The following is a 19,240-nucleotide window of genomic DNA, read 5'->3' on the forward strand; positions in this document are numbered from 1 at the left end:
GGTTGTCATATGGTTTTGTCTTTATCCTAATTAATGATTTGTGGTACATAGGTACTTCTTTACTTTAAATGAGTGTAAGTACAATGAGTGCTTTGAGATATTTATTTGTACATAGTCATGTCAAGTGTTTTCTTTATGTTGTGTTTTTCAAAGTCTACAGAGAGAATGAAGACTACAAGTTAGTCGATATTTTTGAGAAGGATATTTAACAAGGATTCTTTACAGAAGGTATTTAATGCTATACAAAGAGAATGATGACTTTAAGTAAGTCGACATTCTATGAGTTTGTAAAAAGGTAACTAGAGTCTTTTTCAAAACATATTATATTTGGTTTCTTTGTGTAGCCGATTTCATGTTTTGTCTTTTTCCTATATTTGAAATCATTTCTTTAAAGAGGGTAACTAGAGTCTTTTCAAAACATATTATATTTGTTTTCTTTGTGTAGTTGATTTCATGTTTTGTCTTTTTCCTATATTTGAAATCATTTCTTTAAAGAAGGTAACTAGAGTCTTTTCAAAACATATTATATTTGTTTTCTTTGTGTAGCCGATTTCATGTTTTGTCTTTTTCCTATATTTGAAATCATTTCTTTTCATGTTGTCTTGTATATGATATAAGGTACAATTATTACATTTTGAAATCATGTCAAAATACCTTTTTCATAAAGGGTTGTAAGAAGGTACAATTATTTGTTTTCAAAAAGGAGCTTTTTGAAACTATCGTATACTTTTATGAAATAGCTTTTATGAGTGAGTATGTAATATGCAATATGCATCCTTCTGAAGGTTCTGTTACAAATGACTCTAAAAAAGAAAAAATCTTCAACTTGAGGAAGCCGATCTCTTTAGATGGTCTTTAGGAGTGCATGGCTCAACAAGCTTTTTCTTCAAGGAGTATGATTGCATCATAGTTGTACTTGAATAAGAGGTCTCCATCCTTTTTGAGTGAGATATCCTTGCATCAAATACTCGTTAGATATATGGCAAAACATATCCAGTCATTATATTGAAAGTGCACTAGGATCGAGGCAACGAGCACTAGAGGGGGGTGAATAGTGCTTTTAAAACTTTCTGCGGAATATTGAATGATTTTGCAAATCTCAAAGCAAACACACAAAGAACACAAGATTTTATCCTGGTTCGGTCAAACCCGACCTACATCCAGTCCCCAAGCAAAACCCGCTTGAGATTTTCCACTATCAACCTTGTAAACTACAAGATCACACAGACCATAACCGGTCCCACTTTCAGTAACAATCCTACTGAAAGCAAACAACTCCTTTACACCAAGGAGTCCTTTTTACACAAAAGAAATAACAACTTACAATACAACCTATGAGCCTTCCTTTTGAATGCAAATGAGATGCAATTGGCTTTTGAGGTTGTTGAAATACTCTACTCACGAATTCACTATCTCTCAAAGTGATTTGAGTGAAAAACTGAAGTGAAAGTATCACGTGAGTGAGAAAACAAATACTTGAATGGATAGGAGTGAAAAGCAAGAAGTAATTCAATATAATTCTATTGAATTTCATTGTTTTGAGTGTAGAATGCACTCATATTTATAGTTAAAATATTTCATACGTTGAGAGTATGAAAGGGTGTCAAAACTGTCCATTTTGAACGATCAAAATGTTTGAAAAATGAAAAGACACGCCTTTTTGAAGTTTCAGGAAAACGGCAAAATTAGTCGACTGAAACATCAGTTAGTCGACTAATAGTTAGTTATTAGTAGACTGACAGTTATCGTCGGTCGACTGATCTGTTAATCGAGCCATTTGAAAATCTGAACTTTTGAAACTTAGTCGACTGGAGAAAAGTTAGTCGACTGATAATATCATCAGTAGTCTGAAAAAACTTTTAGTCGACTGCTGCTAAAAACTTCTGAAAAACAAACATTCTGTTCGGTCGACTGATAAAAAGAATTAGTCGACTGCTGCTAAATTTTTCAGAAAACACATGTTCTGTTCAGTCGACTGAAAAACCATTAGTCGACTGCTGCTAAATTTTACAGAAAACACATGTTCTGTTCAGTCGACTGAAAAATCATTAGTCGACTGCTGCTAATTTTCCAGAAAACATACATTCTGTCCAGTCGACTGATAAAATCTTCGGTCGACTAATTTGACAAAAATGACTTTTTAGAAAATATGGCGCGAAAGGATTAGTCGACTGATAAGTCTATTGGTCGACTAATAAACATGAAAATTTAAGAAAAGAGTTTTCTAAAAAGATTTTCAAAAGAGTTTCTTTTAGAAAAGTTTTTCTAAAGACTTTTAAGGTGAAATGCAACCTAAATATGCACTCTAAGTAAGGCTCTTACAAGAATCTAAGACTTTTAATGAATTAAACATTTGCACACTAGTCTTCAAGGATTCTTCACTGAATTCTTCAATTTCTTCATAGCCTTAGCTGAAATGCAGTTGATTCCACTTTCTCATCATCAAAACCTTGTACTTGAAGTATCATGTATGGCTTCATTGTCGTAACATATATAACATTTTTTAAGAAGACATATTATCATATCATATGACATTTAAATAAGACAGTGTATCATATTATGTGACATCAAAACAAAGTTTCTCAACATTCTCCCCCTTTTTGATGATGACAAAATATGCTCCCCCTGTCAAAAAGACATTATGCATAGAAATAATAATATCATAAATATTAAAAAAATGTTTAAAGAGAGAGTATTTCTCCAATAATGGAGACCGGGTTTCTCCCCCTTTGTCACAGACAAAAAGGAAGGGATCAGAGTATCAGAGTTATTACAGACCAAAAGTGTTTAAAGTTATTACAGTCCCAAAAAAATAAGTTTATTTTGAGCCGGAGGAAGGGTGAAACTGTCGGAGTAATGCATCTTGGCCGAGTTGTAGTGAAGCTTGATTCTGCAGAAGGAGATCTTGGGTGTTCTGGACAGTGACAAGAGCTGTGAAGATGTCAAGGTCAGAAGTTGCTGCTTGATCTGCTTCGTGAGGGCCTTCGTCGTCAGAGTTTAAAGTAGAGGACTCTTCTTCATGGAGAGAGGAGTCATCAATTATATTGTTTGAGTAGTAGACGACATCTGTTGCACGAGGAATCTGGAAGAATTCAAGAATGAGTGTGATGAAATATCCGAAGGGAAGAGACTTAAGAGAACGAAAGTTGATCATGTTGTGGAAGATGACACTGGACCAGTTGATGGGAAAGGCATAGAAGATGGCATAAAGAAGAAGGGAGACTTCATTTGCAATAAATCCCCTGGAGGGCGACTTGGGGACGATATTGGAGGAAAGAATTTTGGATAGCAATAGAGCATGAGGTTTGAGATTGCTCTCATGCCATGGGAAGTGAGTGGAGCGAGTGGAGAGGAGGATTTTCTGAAACACAGAGTGGTCGAGAGGAACAATGTTGGAAAGTTCAATACCGTAAGAAGAAATATTCAAAATATTGCCTAACTGAGATATGTCAAAGGAGAAAATTTTTCCATGTACCATGGAAGTGATAGAAGAGTGATCATGGTCGATAGAAAGGTTGGTGTAGAAAACTTTGATAAGGTGAGGATAGATGGGCATTTGTTTAGGAGAGGCTAGAACATGAATAAGTTCAGAAAGAGAAGTTTGTAAGTCAAACGCTGGAAAGGCTTCAAGATGAACCAAGCTGCCTGGTAGGATTGTCAAAGATTTTATGTAGTGATAAGTGTGAATGAGATCCGGAAATCTCAACTCTGAAGCTTGGGGTAAGTCGGATGTGCAAGAGAATGCCATTGCAAGAGCCTAAAAAAAATGAGCAAGAGAGAAAGACTTGGAAAGGAGTAAGAGTTTGTAAGAGAATAGAGAAAATCGTGGGAAGGAGATATGAATCAATCTAATAAATAGAAGAAGAAATATAATGGTGATAAGAAATGAATGACATTGGAAGTGAAGGATTTTTAGATTTTAGTGGAAAGAGGAAATGCGTGAGTTGTAAAATAAGAGACTTGTGAATGACAAATCAAATCAATTTCGGAAGATAGTGTATTATATTAGTGAAGATATTAAGGACATAGTTTCAAAATAATATGTAACAAATTTTCTATGGGCAATCTTGTTGGATAGTGAGAAGAGTCATGAATTGAGTATGGAGTGTCATATTAAACGTAAGAGAAAGAATGATTCAAGAGTTTTTAAAGATTTTCGTGAAGATCATGAAGAATAGAGAGTGAATAATGGCCTAATAAGAACAAACAACTTTTTCAAAGGTTTACTTTATGTGAAAGCATTCCAAAATCGTGAAGAGGGAGTTTGGAATAGGACAAACATGAGAATATGATGAAATGCAATAATTTCTTATTTAAAAAGTGTATATTTTGATATACGTGAAAGGAGTGTGAATAGATATAAAGGAAGGTGATACGGATGTGTGAAGAAATGAGAGTGGTCATAAAAGACACAAATCACTTGAAGTTGGATAGGAAATGTATGACATAAAGTGGAGTAAAGGACAAGGTTTTAATGAGTCTCGATTGGAGAGAGATATAAAATATATGAGAGTGTCATGGTCACGGATGAAAAGGAACTTCGTATAATGTAGAGAGAGAGAGAGAGAGAGATAAAAAGGTGATACAAAACGTACTAATGAGTGGAGTACAAGTTTTTGAATAGAGAATTTTTACAATACTTTTTGTAAAAGATGTAAAGCATGAAGAGATGATAATAGATTGTTCTTAGGCTATGATATAATAGATGATATAGTAAAAATTTACGTGAGATATAATAACTTAAAAGGTGGTACGAGAGGATAATCATTTGAATTTTTCATGAAAGGCATTAATGTTTTAGTGATGTGTCTCGATAGGAAGAAAAGGAAGATATGATAGAGATAGAGTGTACGTAATATATGATATAACAAATGATATAGTAAAAATTTTACGTAAAAACATAGCAACTAGATCTTTAGAAGAAGGTAAAAAGAACCAAAAAATAATTATTCGATTTTGACTAAAATTTGAAAAGCAAGATTTCTCATAAACTAATATGTTATCATGTTGAAGGTGAATCAACTTATCGTAAGATAAGTTTTCACAAAAGGACAAAAAAAAATAATAAAAGAGTTATGAGATGAGTGATGTGAACAATGTCATGATAGCCTTTAATATAATTAGTTCTTATGGATATGAGTGAAAGGAGATAGGACAAGGAGTCATTATGAAGGTGTACTTGAAAGATGACAAGTTGAAAGACATAAAGAATGTGTCTTAAGAATTTAGAGTATACGTGAATATGGAAACCTAGTTTAAAAAAAATCGATAAGAAGAAAAAAACTTTTAAAGTAAGATTTTATCAAAACTTACAAGAAGTATTATAATAAGTGTGATTAATTTATAAGTCACTTAGTTTGCATATTCCTAGTTCTCTTCTAATTCGTATAAAGTCTTCATGTTTCAATGGTTTAGTGAATGTCTGCTAACTGTTGATTAGTGGGTATGAATTCGAGTTTAATTATGTTGTTTAAGACTTGTTCTCTTAAGAAGTGGTGTCTTATTTGAATGTGCTTAGTTCGTGAGTGTAAAATCGGATTCTTAGATAAGTTTATAGCAGTAGTATTATCACAGAAAATAGTTGTATTTTCAAAATTTAAACCAAAATCTTTTAAGGTTTGTTTCATCCAGATAACTTGTGTACAGACTAGGTTAGCAGCAATGTATTCGGCTTCAGTAGTTGATAAGGATACACAGTTTTGTTTCTTACTGAACCATGATACAAGTGAGTGTCCTAGCGTATGACATGTTCCACTTGTGCTTTTTCTGTCAGATTTACTTCCAGTAAAGTCAGCATCGCTGTATGAGATTAAATCAAATATAGAGGATTTTGAATAGAATAATACAAAATCAACTGTGTCTTTTAAATATCTCATTATTCTTTTTACAGCCTTAAGATGTGATTCTTTTGGATTTGACTGAAATCTAGCACACAAGCAAACACTGAACATAATATCTGGACGGCTAGCAGTTAAATAGAGAAGTGATCCTATCATACCTCGGTATACCTTTGTATCAACAGACTTACCATCTTCATCTTTGTCCAAAACAGTAGTAGTGCTCATAGGAGTAGATTTTGAAGCAGTTGAGTTCATGTTGAACCTCTTCAGAAGTTCACGAGCATACTTAGACTGATTGATGAAAACTCCATCCTTGGTTTGCTTAATATGCAGTCCAAGAAAGTAGGTGAGTTCTCCCATCATACTCATTTCAAATTCTTTCTGCATGGACTTAGAAAATTCTTCACAAAGAGTGCTGTTAGAAGATCCAAAGATGATATCGTCCACATATATTTGAACAATTAGGGTATGATTATTCACTATTTTCACAAATAAAGTAGAGTCTGCTTTGCCTACAGAAAAACCAGTTTTTAATAAAAAGGTTTTAAGTCTATCATACCAAGCACGAGGTGCTTGTTTTAATCCATACAAAGCACGTTTGAGTTTGAAAACATGATCTGGATATTGTTCATTTTTAAATCCTGGAGGTTGTTTTACATAAACTTCTTCATTTATAAGACCATTTAAAAAGGCACTTTTAATATCCATTTGATATAATTTGAAATCCATATAGCTTGCATATGCTAAAAACATTCTAATGGATTCAAGTCTAGCAAGAGGAGCAAATGTTTCATCAAAATCAATACCTTCCTCCTGGTTGTATCCTTGAGCTACTAGTCTTGCTTTGTTTCTTATAACATTACCTGTTTCATCTAGCTTGTTTCTGAAGATCCATCTTGTCCCAATGATCGGATGATCCTTTGGTCTTGGTACAAGATCCCAAACTTCATTCCTTTGGAATTGATTCAGTTCTTCAGTCATGGCTAGCATCCAGAACTCATCGATGATGGCTTCATCAATCTTCTTTGGTTCAAGTTGAGAAAGGAATGCCATATTTGCAATCCGTTCTAGCTGAGCTCTAGTCTGAACCCCCTTTGTTAGTTCTCCCAAAATCTGCTTTTGAGGATGATCTTTGATATCAACAAATGTTCTTTGATGATCATCTTCATTAGACTTAGCTGTGTTATCTAAAAATAAATCTATACTTTCAACATCATCATCGTTAGTTTGCTTATGAACAGATTGATCAATAGATTCACAGAAACTAACATGCATAGATTCTTCAATAGACTTAGAACTCTTATTGAAAACCCTGTATGCTTTACTATGACTTGAATATCCTAAAAATATGCCTTCAATAGATTTAGCATCAAATTTATCTAGGCTATCTTTTGTGTTTAGGATAAAGCATTTACATCCAAAGACTTTGAAATAGTCTATTCTTGGAGTTCTGTCATAGAATAGTTCATAGGGAGTTTTATTTAATAAGGGTCTAATGAGAACTCTATTTGTTATGTAGCATGCAGTATTAACAGCTTCTGCCCAAAATGATTTAGCAAGATTATTGTGTTGGAGCATAGTTCTAGCAGATTCCTGAAGGGTTCTATTCTTTCTTTCTACTACACCATTTTGAGGTGCAGCTCTAAGAAAGGCAAAGTTATGAGAAATACCATGCAAGTTACAAAATTTTTCAAAAAGTTCATTTTCAAATTCTCCTCTATGGTCACTACGGATTTTAACAATAGAACAAGATTTTTCATTTTGTAATTTTTTACATAAAATTTCAAATTGACAAAACGTATCACTTTTGTTTTTCAAAAATATTACCCAAGTAAATCTTGAGTAGTCATCTACAATGACAAAGACGTATTTATTGTGATTATGACTAGCTACTCTAGAAGGACCAAAGAGATCCAGGTGGAGAAGCTCTAGAGGTCTTTTGCTTGAAATGATATTTTTTGATTTAAAAGATGATTTGGACAGTTTTCCTAATTGACATACATCACAAAAATAATCTTTTTTAAAAGATATTTTGGGTAACCTACGTACCAACTTATCTTTAGCTAATTTAGACATATACTTAGAATTGACATGACCCATTCTCATGTGCCATAGATGTTGAGAGTCATTATTAGCTATGAGGCAATGTTCTGTGATGTTTTCTAGGTATAGTTCATATATATTATTTTTTCTTATACCTTTTAAGATAATATTTTCATTGATGTCTGCTATAAGACAAACATTATGATTAAAGCTAACATTATAACCTGTATCACACATTTGACTAATACTTAGAAGGTTATGTTTTAAGCCTTTAACCAGGAGAACGTCTTTGATAAGAGGTTTATCTATATTTCCAATATTACCAATACCTATTATCAAACCTTTGTTGTTATCCCCAAAGGTGACGATTCCTCCTTTTTTATGAAGAACAGCAAAGAGATCTGAATGTCCAGTCATGTGTTTTGAACATCCACTGCCTAGAATCCATCTGTTCTTCTTGTTTGGAGCCTATAAATCATTAAGTAAAATTTCTTTTTGGTACCCAATCGGGTCCCTTTTTGTTAGACTTTGGAACCCATATCCATTTGGATTTGGGTTTGTCTACAGCCTTAGAGGAGTTCAAAAAGTTAAAATTATAATACTCCTTATTTTGTTCAGAAGAACTTTTCACAAAAGTGGTCTTTTGATTCATACAAGAAGGCTTGTTGAAATGAGAGTAGCCAATACCATTCTTGTAGAAAGAGACTTTTTGAGAGGATAGGAGTTTATCCAAGTTCTCTTTTCCTTTAGTAAACTTGAAAACCGTTTTTATAAGGTTCTCAGTTTTACTTTTTAATTCTGAAATTTCTACTTGCAGATTTTTAGTCTTGAAGCTAGTAGACGAGATTTCAGAAGTAATAAGAAGATTTTTCTTTTGTAACTCAGAATTTTTAATACTGAGTTTTTCATTTTTCAAAAGGAGCTCTAGATTCTCAGATTTTAACTGTTTATTTTTTAGAATCGTTTTCCTTGATTCTTTAAAAAGTTCCTGAAAAGCATTTTGAAGATCTTCAAAGGAGAAATCAAGAGATTCACTTATAGAGCTTTCTGCCATGAAGCACATGTTGGCGGTTTTTGCTTCATCATCATTTGACTCTTCACTGGTGGATGGTTCTGAATCATCCCATTGAGCATGCAGAGCCTTTTTCTTGAAGAACCTTTTCTTTGGTTCCTCAGTCTTGGATTTTCTTTTGAGAAGAGGACAGTCACGTCTCAGGTGACCTGGCTTATTACACTGGTAGCACATAGAATCTTCTTTTGGGTCTTTTCTTTCTTTGTGCTTATTTGGAAGCCGGTTCCTTCTCATAAAGCGCTGAAATTTTCTGGTGAGTAGCGCAATCTCAGTTTCTTTTTCTGAGTCTTCATCCTCAGAATGGGCTGGGAAGGCTAGAGTTTTCTTGTTCTTCTTCCCTTCATGTGGACTTCATATGCCATAAGATTTCCTATTAGATCGTCCAGGGAAAGTTTGGATAAATCTTGAGCTTCTTCAATAGCAGTAGTCTTTTTCTCCCAATCAGTTGTGAGAGATCTCAAGATTTTCTTCACCTTTTCTGTCTGAGAGTGGGTTACACCCAGAGATTTCAGACAGTTGGTGATGTTGGTGAATCTGGTGAACATCTCTGTGATGGGTTCATCTTTGTTCATTTTGAACAACTCATATTTTCTGACAAAAGATGAGATTTTGGCTTCTTTCACTTTGTTGGTTCCTTCATGAATAACCTCCAAAGAATGCCAAATATCATATGCAGATTCACATACAGATATTCTATTGAATTCATTATGATCGATGGCACAATATAAGGCATTCATAGCCTTTGCATTTAGGTTTGCCATTTTCTTTTCTTCATCAGACCATAAGTTATAGTCTGCGGAAGGAGATGTGTATGGATGCTCAACAATTTTCCATACAGCAAAATCTATGGATTTGAGAAATATAGTCATTCTGCACTTCCAGTATCCATAGTTGGAGCCGTTAAAGAAAGGAGGACGAGATGCGTGTTGACCTTCAATATCACGAGCATAAGAGGTAGATGCCATATGTGCTGGAAGACTTGTTATGTCGAAACCAGCAAACCTGCTCTGATACCAAATGAAATTCCACTAGAGGGGGGGGGGTGAATAGTGAAATACGATGCAAGTTGATATAATAAAAAATAAAGCAATAAGGCACAACACAATAAACACAGGATTTATACTGGTTCGGTCAAAACCCTGACCTACATCCTGTCCCCAAGCAAACCACTTGAGCTTTCCACTATAACATCCGAGTCACCGGATAAATAGTACAACACCCTCTTCCTCAGAGGTCTTCTTCTCTCAACAGAGAAGGGGCACACCCTCTTCCACAGAGGTCTTCTTCTCTCAACAGAGAAGGACAACACCCTCTTTCACAGAGGTCTTCTTCTCTCAACAGAGAAGGGCAACACCCTCTTTCACAGAGGTCTACTTCTTTCAACAAAGAAGGATTACAGTGAATAACAGAAAGTTATAATACTTCCTATAGAACCTTCAGGATGATATGAATGCACGAATGAAGGATTCTCAGAATGTTCTGTTTGTCACTCAGAAGATACTCTTTGTCAAAGAGTTATTTTTGACTTTTTCTCTTTCTTTTTCTAGGCTCTCTTTCAAATATCGAATAGGTATTTTTCTTGTTGTAAGCTCACTTGTCTATTTCATTCTCATCTGAATAGTTCATTTGAGTGTGTTTTTATAGCTTAAAAAAATAGTCGTTGGCTTTTTGAAATCATAGCCTTTTTGAGATGTGAAATGTCATGTCATTTCAAAAAACATCTTTAGAGAGATTCGAGAAAGTCTTCTATCCATAAAAGTAAAATATAGGGTACACTAGTCGTTGTAATATTTTAGGTAATATATATTTTATGTAAAAAGTCTATTTCTTATAATAGTACATTGAACGTTGGATTGTAGGTTGTCATATGGTTTTGTCTTTATCCTAATTAATGATTTGTGGTACATAGGTACTTCTTTACTTTAAATGAGTGTAAGTACAATGAGTGCTTTGAGATATTTATTTGTACATAGTCATGTCAAGTGTTTTCTTTATGTTGTGTTTTTCAAAGTCTACAGAGAGAATGAAGACTACAAGTTAGTCGACATTTTTGAGAAGGATATTTAACAAGGATTCTTTACAGAAGGTATTTAATGCTATACAAAGAGAATGATGACTTTAAGTAAGTCGACATTCTATGAGTTTGTAAAAAGGTAACTAGAGTCTTTTTCAAAACATATTATATTTGGTTTCTTTGTGTAGCCGATTTCATGTTTTGTCTTTTTCCTATATTTGAAATCATTTCTTTAAAGAGGGTAACTAGAGTCTTTTCAAAACATATTATATTTGTTTTCTTTGTGTAGTTGATTTCATGTTTTGTCTTTTTCCTATATTTGAAATCATTTCTTTAAAGAAGGTAACTAGAGTCTTTTCAAAACATATTATATTTGTTTTCTTTGTGTAGCCGATTTCATGTTTTGTCTTTTTCCTATATTTGAAATCATTTCTTTTCATGTTGTCTTGTATATGATATAAGGTACAATTATTACATTTTGAAATCATGTCAAAATACCTTTTTCATAAAGGGTTGTAAGAAGGTACAATTATTTGTTTTCAAAAAGGAGCTTTTTGAAACTATCGTATACTTTTATGAAATAGCTTTTATGAGTGAGTATGTAATATGCAATATGCATCCTTCTGAAGGTTCTGTTACAAATGACTCTAAAAAAGAAAAAATCTTCAACTTGAGGAAGCCGATCTCTTTAGATGGTCTTTAGGAGTGCATGGCTCAACAAGCTTTTTCTTCAAGGAGTATGATTGCATCATAGTTGTACTTGAACAAGAGGTCTCCATCCTTTTTGAGTGAGATATCCTTGCATCAAATACTCGTTAGATATATGGCAAAACATATCCAGTCATTATATAACATTTTCAAGAAGACATATTATCATATCATATGACATTTAAATAAGACAGTGTATCATATTATGTGACATCAAAACAGAGTTTCTCAACAGCTATGTATGTCTTGAATAGCTTGCTTTCGATTTCCACACTTGGTATATCGTGGTTTGGTTTTTCTCACCAGCTCGAAAGAGTACTGACCCCATTTTATGGGGATACAGGTTTACTTAGGCATGCAATGGAGCTCGGTGTGCTGCAGCGGACTCAGAACCCGCACTTTTGAACCTCACTTATTGGATCCTGGCAGTTTGGTTTTGTATAAGGGAATGATATGTAAATTGGTAAAATGATTAATAAAAGTTGTTCCACGTTACTGTTGTTTCACTCATGTAGTGGCCGCACAGGTGTAAACACCCCAAATTTTCACCCTCATCCAATGTTTGTCCATTTCATGTGTCATTGCATATCATTGCATGCATTCGGCATATCATTTCATCGCATTGCATGCCATTACATCTCATTCTCGAGATCCAACACTCCTGTTTTCAAAACATTCAATCCAGATTTGAATTTTAAAAACTTTTATTTCAAAATCAATTTCAAAACCTGGGTTTTTATTCAATACTCTGTCATTTTCCAACCCCAGGACTTTATATTTCGAAATATTTTCTCAAGGAAACAATCTGGATTCATTTCAAATTCAAATTTCAATCGATTTCAATTCACAGATGAGACCCATTGAGGTGGTGTCGCTTCTGAAGTCCTCTATTCATCAAATTTTTCAAATTTTTGAAAGTTTCAGTCCGATCAGTACTCTGTCTCAGAGTCCTGATCCGGTCAGGAGTCTGTTTTGAAGTCTGTTTTACTTCCATTTTCAATCTTTTCCGTTTGTTTTCGAAATTTAGGTCATTTTACAGAGTCCAGTTAGTTCAGGATTCTATTTTAGAGTTCGGTCGAGTTAGGAGTCTAACCCTGACTGTGTTTTCTGACTTATTTCATCATTTCTTGATAAAATCTTTTGAAAATTCTTTCATTTGGCTTTTAAAATCTAAAATCTCAGAGTCCTAAGAGTTCAGGACTCTAACCCGGAGTTCCAGTTCGCTTGAGACCCTATTTTCAAAGATCTTGAATTTCAAATATCAATTTTAACCCCTTTTCAAAGCCATTTTCAGTGTTTATTTCAAAATTTCCAAAACTTGATGTGGGCCCACTCAGTTGGCACCATATCCAGAGGAATTCTAACTCAGTTAGAACCCTATGCCATTTCAAAAATTTTAATTTTAAGATTGTCTTTGAAAATCCTTTTGAAAACTCCTTCAATTTCAAGTTTTAAAATCACTTTTTGAAAAACTCAAGTAGGGCCCACTCGGGGTGGCGCCATATTTGAGTAAGTCAGGGCTAGACTAGGGTTAGTTGATGTCTTGGTTAGTGTTAGAGGTTTAGAAGAGTCAAAACCATTTTGAAAAACTCATTTTGAAAGTTAGTTTTTAAAACTAGTGTTTTTAAAGGTTTTTAAAGGTGTTTTAAAAACCCAATGTGAGAAAATGCCAAGTGGCACCACATTTGGGGGATTCTTAGGTTTAGCTAGGGGTTAATTAGGGATTAATTAGGATAATTTAGGTCAAGGGCATATAGGTAACTCCACCCAAAAATCGCCCCCCCTTAGAGAGTCCAAAGTTTTCAAAATTGTTGATTTTTAACCTAAAAATGTATTATAAAAAGAGGCTATAGGGAAGTCGATTTTATCATCTCTCTCCTATTGGATTCTTGGAGCTTCTCTCTCCTCTTCAGCCCTTCCTCCATTGCTGCAAGCATCAAGGTAATATTTTTAATATTTTTTTAGTTTTATTCAATACTTTTTCATGTTTTAAATCAATTTTAGCCATTGGTACCATCACCTTCATGGATTAAACCATGGATTCAACCTCAAGAACCATCAAGAATCAGCAAGAACGATCCAAGAAGGTGATCTAACCCTGTTTTGGATGATTTACATGGATTTTAATCCATTAGAATTGATTTTAATATGATTCTTTACATTATTAACCAATAAAATATATGATTTAACCTTTTTAATGGGTTAAATCTATGTTTTAAAGGTGATATCAAATTTCAGCCATTGATTCCCTGTTTTTATTTTATTTTCATGGTTTATTCATGTTTGTTTTACGTTCTATAGCATAGAAATAATTTTTATTTACTGTTTTATGGTTTATTTTATTTATTTACATTAGTTAATGCATGGTTTTTCAAGTTTCTTAAATTTCTGTGTGTTCTAGGTTTAGAACAGTAAAGATGATGTTATTTCGGATTGAATCACTCATTGTTTATTTCTGATTTTTTTATATGTGGTGCATGCATGAGTTATTGAGTTACTGTAGAAAAATCAGAGGTTTTGGATTTCGGGAACCCTGCAAAAAAATCAGACATCAAATCGGGTTTTTAAAACTTTAAAATCGTGGTTAAAATCAAGAAGGTAACTTGCTGTTATGATATTTCTCTCATCTTATATCCGATTTTAGATATGTAAAGTGATATGGATTCACATTGAGTAGATATGTCTGCTGTGAAATTTTCAGATTTTTTGATCACTGTTTATTATTTTTCCCTTTTTAGAGAATCTGGTTTTAAATTTAAAACTCGTTAGGGTTTACCAAAACCCTAATCAGACTTGTGTTAGTCATAAATCCCAAACCACAGATCCGATTCTAGATCTGTAAAAAGTGAGTATTGTTATTTTTCTGTCTACTGTTCACTACTAAAATTTAAGAGATTTTTGTTTAGGATTGATATTTATGTATGTATTTTGAATCTGGAATAGCTGTTTTAATCCCTGTTAAGAGTGATATATTTTAGCCCAGATTGCCGGAAGGGTTTCTCCCTAACCATAGATAATTTTTCTGATCTGTAAATTGGAAAATATCTGTTTTTTTTCTTAGTTAGTATCTGTAAAATTTCATAAGTTTCCATGGAGATTTGACTCCTGGTTCAGGTCTTGGACTGAGACTGGTTGGTGAATTAGGTCAAAAATAGCATATTTTAGGGTTTAATGCAATTTTCGGATTAATTTAATGTCAAAAAATTATTTTTATAATTCCAATTCGACATTAGGGTTATAAAAAGTGCAGGTACCAATTTTTATGGATTTTTGAATCCATTTGATGGCTGAATTAAGCAAGTTGCAAAACCGGGTTCCTGAAAGATCCAAAAACACTGCTAAAATCACAGTTTTTGTGATATTATTGGATTTTCGTGCATAAGCATATATTTTTAGGGTTTAATCATGTTCATAATCATATTAGGATGCTTTAGGTTTAATTTGGTGCTCATTTGATTTCATTTAGTGCATAAAACCTAAGTTTTTACCAAAATCTATTTCTAAAAACCCTGATTTCAAGGCCATAGTCTTGCTATTGGGGGCAATTTGGTCATTTGACCTAAATTTCGAAATCCCTAACCCTAATTTTATATTTTAATCATGTCATAGCATATTTGGTTTGAGTTTATTCCATTCAAATTTCAAAACTTGCATTTTATCAAAATATCTTTCTAAAAACCCTAATTTCAAGGCCATAGTCTTGTTATGAGGGGTATTTTTGTTATTTTGACCCCAATTTCGAAATTTCATATTTTCTCTTTCATATTTATTCAATTTTATTTCATATTTTATCATTTTTATTTAAGGGAATCAAGGAAAAGGCTTATATCTAGCAAAATCCAGTAATTTCTAGATATTACTGAATAAATCTAGAAAAGCCAACATATTTTCATTAACAAAGTTTTCTAGTTTTGCAGGTACATTGAAGACTTTATTTTTCATGTATTTAAATTTCAATAGTGATGTAATTTGTAATTAAACTTTGGAATAAGATTTTACATTTCCTGCTTAGCTTAGGATGCATTGCATATAGTTTATTTTTTTTATAATGTTAATGTGTGATGGATGATAATTCATGCATATTTTTATAAATTCACCATGGTCTACACGAATGGCACATGCACTAGCTTTTATGAAGTTTATAAACTTGGTGGAATTCGTATTTATGGCCATAGTCAGAATATGAATGATACCCAGATTTATGATCTTCACATTAGCCACATTCAGCCTACACTCTTAGGCTAACTTCAAAAATGCACTGCATTTCTCAAAAATACAAAAAGTATTTCTCAATTCCTCAAATCCATATTCATTCATTTCATGCATTTGCTAATTCCAATTCCAATTTTCAATTCAAAGAAGTTCATTTTCTCAAAATCTCCTAAGTCTTATAGCAAAATCGATTTTCCCAAAAGCATTGAATTTCAAAGAAGATGTCAAGTATTTCCCAAGTTCCAAATTCAAATTTTCTAAGTTAGAATTTCAATTTCCAAGTTTGAATTCAGAGAAACCAAGTCTCTCAGAATCGATTTTCACCAAATGTCAAGGATTCCTCAAAATCGATTTTATTTCTCTCAGAAGTACATTTCAAATCCCAATTCACGATTTCCAAGATTTACATTTTCTAAATATTTCAATCATTCAAAGCAAACATCATGTTTTCAAATATGCATTTCTTGAAAATTCATAGCACATGCCTGATTCTATGTGCATTTAGAAATTAGGATATGATTTAGACAAGTTGAATAGAGTAGAGCATAAGATTGATCCTTGGTTCAATTACCCCTCTTTAAGGTGGCAGGAACGGTTGAACCTCGTACCGACAGGCGAGTCCCATTCTACGGAATTTTACCGCATTTTTAAACGGAGGCGAGTTATTTTCAAAATCTTTTCAAAGGTCAGTTTGACTTGCAAAAGTAAAAATTTTGCGATGATAACAGGTTTGGCGACCGTGATGGGACCTGTCTTTGCCTGATCAATCTAATGCTCTACTTAGTTCAAATTGTCAAAATCGATTTCCATGGAATGTCAGCTTTGCTTTATGATATCATGTGAACCTAGGAGCCTAGACTTGAACCCAGCTGACATGGACTGCATGTAGACTAGGTATGGTTTGGTAGGACCATATTGAGGAGAATTATTCATGCTCACATAGACTTAGGTTTAATACAACACTCCTCAATTTAGGAATTGTATGAAAACAATGCTTGCTTCTTCAAATATTTCAAAAATCTATCTCTTTAGGACTTAGAGCCTTCTATTTGATTGCATGTGCTCATGTTTTTCAAAAACCACCCCCACCTATATTGTCCCAGTCTTCACGTTGCTGGGCTCTCTTCCAGAACCATAGTTCGGGACAAAGCCTCACAACTGGGCCACCTATTTGGGTGAAAACCCCCCTGCCACGTACCAAGGGCCATAGTCCAACGTATATCGGCAGGTGCTCAAGGATGTTGGAAAACTTGAACCTAGAACCGGAGGAATTGATTTTATGCCACGTACATTGAGCCTTGGCTCGAGTATATAGGCATAACTGGATTGGATACAGTTGATCTGAACCCTAGAGTTAGGATTAAGGTCCTACAGCTATTTCAAAATTTGTGCATCTAGAGTCAGCTTTACGGAATGCTGTATGTGCATACTTGTTTGTGCAGAATGTGATTGAATATGTTATAGTCATTTCCTTTTATTTTCCATATTTTCCCAATTTTCTAAAATACTGGACGATTTTCTCAAAATTCCCCAATCTATGTCCATGTACTGTCCATGTTTTAAAACCTTGGACGATTTTTCAAATACTTTATTTTCCATTTTTCATCAAACCCTGGACGATTTTCCAAATTTCCCTTAATTTCCTCAAAACTCCAGGTGATTTCCCATCTTTCCTGTCTTCTGGATCTCGAATTTCCTGCTTTATTTTTATCTTGCCTGCATTTTTCTCAAATTTCCTGTATTTTCCCAAGTCTCATTCCAATTTCCATGTCTTCCAGTCCGATGGCATCCAGTCAGCTTGATTGAGTCTTCCCTGAGGGTCACATCTCCTACGAGGTGCGACAAAGTCTTCCCGAACATCGAGTCCTCAGCACCGGATCCTTCTTTCCTCGGTGGTATTATTCATGGTTCAAGAACTTCTCTCGTATGTTTCCGGACCATCTGGACGAGTGTGGATTGGAACTGGCGTCCGCAGTGGGAAAGCAGACAGTCAACGACAACTTGATCCATGCACTAGCAGAGCGGTGGAATCCGAGCACTTCTACCTTCTGGTTCCCGTGGGGCGAGATGACAGTACTGATGGATGAACTATCAGAGATTATGGGATTGCCCGAGCCAACCGGTCAGCCTGGAGATCCATTGGAGAAACAATTTTTTATTAATGTCAAGGGTCTGGAGCCAAAAGATGCCTTAGCTCGCATGACTGGACGCAAGTCTTGGCCTCTGATTGAAGAAGACGGAAATGAATATGTGGACCTGCTCGAAATCTACAGACAGCATGGGACATTTGTGGAAGTCAGCTCGTTGTCCAGGACAGCTCGAGAAAGAATTCAGCATGCGATGGTTCTGTGCACGGTGGGATTAACTTTCTTTCCCGATGGACGGAATTACATGGATATCAGAATAATTCAGCTTATGAGAAGATGGGGAAGTCGACAGACCAGACACCTCTCAATAGCCATGGCCGCACTCGCTTTTCTATACCGAGGGTTGACTCGTTTCGCACTCGGAGAATCGATCCTAGTCGAAGGGTGCACCTATGCCTTGCAGTCTTGGTTCCTCCGACATGTGCCAGTCTGAGCCAGTTCCTTCAGATATAATGGTAAAAAGCTTCTTCCAGTTGCGCGATACCGGTTCTAGATCGACAACCTTCAGGAGGAAGAGGTTGTATGGGACTACTTTGATCGCCAGGAATCACCTCCCAGATACACTTATGCTTACGGCAAGCGATTCAGACTACTTGGCCCGTTTTTCTGCGCATACTATCATCCAGAGCGGTGTGTCAGGCGATTCTCTCAGAGGCAGAAGCGCGTAGAGATTCGTCCACTAGCCGGGGTTCTGCCAGAATTCGATCTCGCATCAGATCAGTGGTCCGGAGCATACCATTCTGCCAGACACGGCTGTGATTCTTTTGTCAGTCTTACTATCTTTCCTGGTCCCCGTGTATCTTCTGATTATCTGGAGTGGTGGAAAATTGTCTGTCCCCCTCCCCTCTGTCAAGTGTATTATTGAAAGAACCATGTTTTTCCCCTTAATAAAAATTCCTTTATTTTACATTGGTTTGACGACCTCGCCTAGGTAACAACGCATATTTTCAGTTGTTTATCTTACAAAGAATAGCAACACAATTGTCGTAATCCCAACGACGACTCAATCCCTAGTAATGGGATATTATTTCAATTGTCTACCAAAATTCTCAATAAATATTTTTCTCCAAACCAAATTTCCGTCAGAAGCCTAACCATCAGTTCTACCCTGCAGAGAGCATCAGAGAACATTTGCAATACCCGATGGTCAATACAAGATCCAGAAAGAAAACAACATCAGTTGAAGGCGTCGCGTAGTCAGTAG

The sequence above is a fragment of the Nuphar pumila genome, chromosome 8, assembly GCF_984573655.1.
Source record: "Nuphar pumila chromosome 8, dmNupPumi1.hap1.1, whole genome shotgun sequence".
NCBI classification, from domain to species: Eukaryota; Viridiplantae; Streptophyta; class Magnoliopsida; order Nymphaeales; family Nymphaeaceae; genus Nuphar; species Nuphar pumila.